The sequence below is a fragment of the Rhinolophus sinicus genome, linkage group LG14 (genome assembly GCF_036562045.2).
Source record: "Rhinolophus sinicus isolate RSC01 linkage group LG14, ASM3656204v1, whole genome shotgun sequence".
Taxonomy (NCBI): Eukaryota; Metazoa; Chordata; class Mammalia; order Chiroptera; family Rhinolophidae; genus Rhinolophus; species Rhinolophus sinicus.
Window position 1 is genome coordinate 8,707,780 of NC_133763.1, and position 6,000 is coordinate 8,713,779.

Sequence of the window (6,000 nt, forward strand, 5' to 3'; positions counted from 1 at the left end):
TGGGGAAGTCCGCCGGTACGGGGAGGGCCGATGCCCTTGGAGGAAATAGTTCTGGTTACATAAAGCCGGGTCCTTGTGGAAATAGCAGCATGTTGGTAAAGTTGGGGTTCACAAAGGTCAGCCAGCTTGAGCAGGAGGTCCTGCTGCCTGACACAGGGGCGCAGAGGGCCCTAATTCATTCCCTGGGGAGGGGACAGGCCCGGCCTCAGGTGGGTGTGGATCGGGCCCGTAGGCAGCCTACTCAGGCAGGCTCATTAAAGTCACCAAAGGCAATAAACATCGACCATCTCCCACAGTCTAAACAACACCAAGGCCGGCAGGGCTTGGATGAGCACAGGGAAGAAACAAAGCCAACCAGTTCTCACAACCCAAGTGTCCAAGGCATTGAACTGTTTAGTTATGTGACGCGATGTCACCCTCAGAGCTGATGGATCCCTGAACTCACCAGAACGGTGGTAGGGGCCGGGGCATGTAAGCTGGCAAAGGATCTCAAGTTTGGGGATAGGGCATTTATTCCAAATTCCATCCCATCTACCGGCTTGAAGAGCCCAGGAAGGCTGTCAGCTAGTTCCCGGGACACCAGCCCTTCCTGGGAAGCCGTGGGTTTTCCTTGGGTTGAATTAGCAATGCAAATGAGGTGATGGGTGGTCTGCAGTCCCTTACTGGGACCTGCTGCAACGCTATATATCATTAGAGAGGAAACCATTAAATAGATTTATTGAAAGAATGTTTCTCCAGCACAAGGAGATCTTTTTGATGAAAAATGGAACTCATTATTCTTTAAAGGACACAGATTGACTTATCTCCTTTATCAATTACAGTGTCTGCTTTCAGCTTTTCTCAACCCGCACTGGGCTTTGTAGTCAATCCCCAGTGCTGAGGCCAATGTGTTTTATGAAAAAGGTTTGTTTTTACATTTTAATTGGAAATAGAATATTGCACTTTGGAACTCTGACCGTCCCTTTCCAGGACAACTTGCCAAAGATCGATGGTGAGACAGCATTGATCAAGCTCTGTGACAAGGACATCCCTCCCCTTTCCTGGGGTGAACTCTCTGAGTTGTCCAAGTTCTCCCAAGCAAACATTCTCAGCAGTGGGTTTTGGGGGTGGGGGGTTGGGTTTTTTGTTTGTTTGTTTTGTTTTTTGACAGCTTCAACCAATTTTCTGTACCTTAAACTAAAAATAGATTAATGAAAAGCTTGCATTATTATACAGAGGTTTTCAGGACTCCTAGTGACCTTGGAAATGTGGTCCAGACCAATTGTTTGATGTTTAAATTCTACTGCAGACGAGTTATCACTGCACTTGCCCAGAGTGTGTTCTGTACCTTTGAATTTCCAAAGCCACTTGTTATGATATGGCCAAGAATGGTAGAAAACCTAACTGTTTTGCATACAGAGCTAAGAAGTCACCGATGGCAAAATCATATGTGAATTTGTCTTTGAGTTTCCCCTGGCCTTCCCCCCTTCTCCAGCCCCCATGACATAGGTACCCGATACATGTGTAAATGATACATTGAATGAATGGACGAATGATCTATCAAAGCGCCATATCAGCCTGTTAAAGAACTAAAACTTAAATCCCATCGCTTGCCTGATACAGAGATAGGCACACATTACTGTGGATTAGACTGTACCTTTAACCCCAGGGGGACTGTGGCGTTTCTTAATCAAAAACATGGTGAACCCAAAAAACCCTCCCTTCCGAGGACCCTAGACCCATGGAAGCCCACTATCCTGCCCCCCATCTTCCCATTTCTTCATTTATATCTCTTCCCTAGGCTAGCAGATTTCATTCCAATCCACACCCCCAGATACATTCCTATATTTCCACAATCACAGATGTATGTCTTCATGAGGACGGATAATATCTGGTTCAAAGCAAGGACTTCCTTAGACTCGGTCAGACCCAGCTGTCTGTTTCTAACAGTACCACCCAAGTTCCGTCTCACCTTGCCAAGTCTCATTTACAACTTACCTTGTTGGGGAAACCTTCCTCTTATGTTCTAACCTCTTAACTAAAAGCTCCCTTGACTGAATTCCCCAGCACACTCTGATGTATGCTGGGAATGAAGAAAATAAATAAACAAATGAAGCTACTTCTCCCTAAAGAACCCACATTCTAGCTAGTGGGAAAGACAGACAAGGAAATGGGTGCAGAAAGTGGAGCATTTTGTGCTCAGAATCACTGTGTTGTATCTCTTTGTTCATCTGTTTGTCCCTTTCAGTCAGTGACGATTCATGCTCATCTTACTATGCTTTGGCACGGTGCTATATTCTGATGAGTCTATCAAAAAGCCACCATCTGCTTTCATTCTAGTAGTATATCTTATCTCACCTCCACAAACCCCAAATGTCTACTGACCGACCCCTACCACCAGCCCCAGTATTCATATACTAGGTGAGGCTTTCAGCACACCACTCATGAGGCTGATCGACTGGATTTCTTCCTCATTGTATCTCCTGGCCTGGGAGATACTCAGTTTATGGTAAGTACACAATAAATATTTGTTGAGTAGATGAATGACTCTAAAAACCTTGCCATGATGGATTTGCCATTCTAACCGGATCAACGGTGACCTGGACTCATGGACAGAGAAGTGTGGCCTGCTGGATGGAACCACCTGTCTGGGAATAAACTTCTGATTCTACTCCTGTTGATGTGTAGCCCTGTTGAAGCCTTTTAACATCTTCAACTTTCAGCTTTTCATCCAAAAAAAAAACAAACAAAATAGGGATAAGAATATACAGGATTACGTGGTCTATTTTTTAAAGTATACAAGTTGTTAAATTAAATAAGATATTTTAATTGAAGTTAATAGGTATTAAGGAAAGAGTCTAGAGACACAGATGTGAACTTGTCAAGGGATTTGCCTTCCTGGGCCTTAGTTTCCACATCTATAAAATGATGGCCTCGAAGAGCATTGCAGCTCTAAATTTATAGTATTACCCTTACCATGTTTCCCCGAAAGTAAGACTTAGCTGGACAATCAGCTCTAATGCATCTTTTGGAGCAAAAATTAATACAAGACCCGGTCTTATTTTAATATAATATAAGACCCAGTATTATATTATATTATATTATATTATATTATATTATATTATATTATATTATTTATTATATTATATGACCTGGTGTTGTAGTAAAATAAGACCAAGTCTTATATTAATTTTTGCTCCAAAAGATGCATTAGAGCTGATGATCTGGCTAGGTCTTATTTTTGGGGAAACACAGTACCTCTATTACTAGTGGTATACTTGTATTCAAATATTGTCTCTAATATGCAAAAAGTTTTAAAAATCAAATACCTGCAAGGAACAATACCACTCATATCAATTAGGATTCTTTTGGTTAAGAGTTCTAAAAAACGTATTCAAACCAGCAATGGGAAACTTGTTACAAAGCTACAGGGTGTTTCACAGAACCCAAGGGCAGAAATGCAGAATTAAACTGGAGCCAGGAAGCCTAAGGCTGTGGGGAAACCAGGAAGCTCTCTTTCTCCCTCTGTCAATTCCCCTCCTCCCTCTGAATGTGTGAATCATTTGTTTCTCTCCACACCAGCTCGTGCTTTGCTACTACACATATCAGAGAACATGGCTACCAGTAGAACCCAAGTTCACAGCCACGTGAAGAAACACTAACTCTTCTTTTGATTTCATTCCTAAAGTCATCGAAAGGAACACTTGATCGGCCCACTGTGGACCAGGTGTTCACCACTGGCCCACGATGTACAAATATGGCAGCCCCAACTCTACCCCTCTGCAATAAGACAGAGTAGTCACTATAAAAGAGAGAATCCCTATTTCAGAAGACAACCCAATAGGTATCTGCCTCAACTACTTCCCAGGGGAAAAGACTCGTTAAATCAACGTAAACAGCGAAGCTTAAATAACTGAGTAGCAGCAGTCTTCCAAATACCATAACTTGTTCTCAGGTTTGCACAGGCTGTGCTGTTTTGTTTGGTTTCGTTTAATCCTTTCGGTCTTAAGTTTCAAGGGTCTGATGAACCACAAAGCTATCCTGAATGAGTCATAAAACTACCAAGAAGAAAAAAACTCTCCAGTGATCCAAAATTAGTACATTATTAAAAGCCTCGTTTACCTCAGCATAAATAATGAGAAATTTAAGTCATACAGGAGTCATCCATTTTCACTGATGTTTACGAACCAGAAGACTGAAGGCCACTTCCCTGCTCTTGTTACCCTGAGTGGATTTTCACTGTGAGGAAATGTCTGATTCTTACAACTGAGGTGGGTAGAAATGGATGCGATGTTGGTCTAATTTTATTTCAACCTTTACTCGTAAGTTTTCAAGGGAGCCCAAATAAGGGAAGAGACTTGGTTATTTAAGTGGCTAGGAGGAAGCAGACAATAGAAAGAATCAGAAATTTGGATTCCAAAGTAGAGTGGGTGAGGAAGCCAGTGGCCTTGGAGAAAAATGAGGACAAGGGAAGTTCTGGAGAAGGCATTTGTGAGCAGAACCGACTCAGGTGTTCCCTGCAGAGAAGTCTTTAAATGAGCAGTCAGACATTTTATGTTTACACTTGAGCCTCCCCTTGAATCTCCTACATGGGTAGTAGTTTTCCAGAAACATGTTGGTCACTGGTCCTTCCACATCCTCCGAATGCAGGGGAAGGAGCAAGAGACCCTCTTCACCAAAGCCTTGGGAAGTGCCAGCACTGAAGGCACAGGCTGAGAAAGAGGAGCTCATGCAGGGGTCTGAGAAGGAATAGACGTGGTAAGAAAAAGATGGCCGGAGGACGGACGGTCAAAGGGTGTCAGTAGCCACCGTGAGGAAGTGAGCAAGAAAAGACAGGAAAAGAGCCCATAAGATCTGGCAGCAGGAGGCCATGGATGAGCTTTGACAGTCCTGTTCAGGAAGGAGGAGGAGGAGGCTGCAAGGGAAGGCCGCTTGACCCTCCCTCTGAGGTACTAGACAGCTCCTCAAGCAGTGTGGGTCCATTGTCTTCTAGATACTCGACCTACTAGGACGCTAGCTGTAGGGACTGGAACCTGGTACAACTCGCGAGAGAACAATCTGACAATACGTACCCCAGTATTTAGTGAAGAAAGGATGCTGTTGGCAGTGAACTCTTCCCACTCTCTGCCCGGAGATGGTGGCTGCTTGAGTGCTGTCACTACAGTAGAAGGAGGCGGTGCTGAGGGAACTCGAAAACTCGTGTGTCTCATTCAGATCGGCCTGCTCTCCATTGACCTGTGACTGGGGCGTGTGTTGGCTGCCTCGGAAGATGAGGAGCCTGCAGGTGGGCATTGAGTACCTGGCCTGTAGGTGTTCCCCCACAAAGGTGTTCCTCCTTGGAAGCCCCTTCCCACCTTGGCAGTCAGTTGTCCCTTATCCTGGTGGGTTTGTGGTCTTAGCTCTGCTGCTTTTATTCGCCTTCTGAGGATAGGGCTTCTGCTCCAAGAGAAGAGCCGTGAGGCAGAAGGTACTGGTTTAAACTCCACTGGAAGTCAGCCTGGTGTGGGCATCCTTGGAAAGGGCTGTGTAGGGGACTGAGGTTGTGAGGATGGGGCATGTGTAGGCACAGACGGGAATATTTTGCCTTATATGGAAAGGCTGTAATTAGGTTTTAGTGGTGGGTTAAAGATGGCTGTGAATTGTCCCTCTCTCCATTGAGAAGTGGAATTAATTTCCCCTCGACTCCGGGCTGGCCCTGTAATTGCTAAATCAATGGAATCTGGTGGAAGTGACATTGTGCTTGTTCCAGGGTTAAGCCTCTGGGCCCGGCCTCCTGCTTCCTCCCTACTGGGTCACTCCCTTTTCTGATTCTCACTCTTGGAACCCAGCCACAACAGCCTTAGCTGAGCTCCAAAGCAACAGGCAGCATCAACTACCGCCATGTGAATGAGCCACTTGGAAACCTCAGCCCAATAAAGCCTCACATGACCGAAGCCCCCGCTGCCATGTGGACCAGAGGTAGCACCCAGCTGAGCCAACCCACAGAATAATGAGAAATGATGCAAAAGTGGCTGTTTCCTG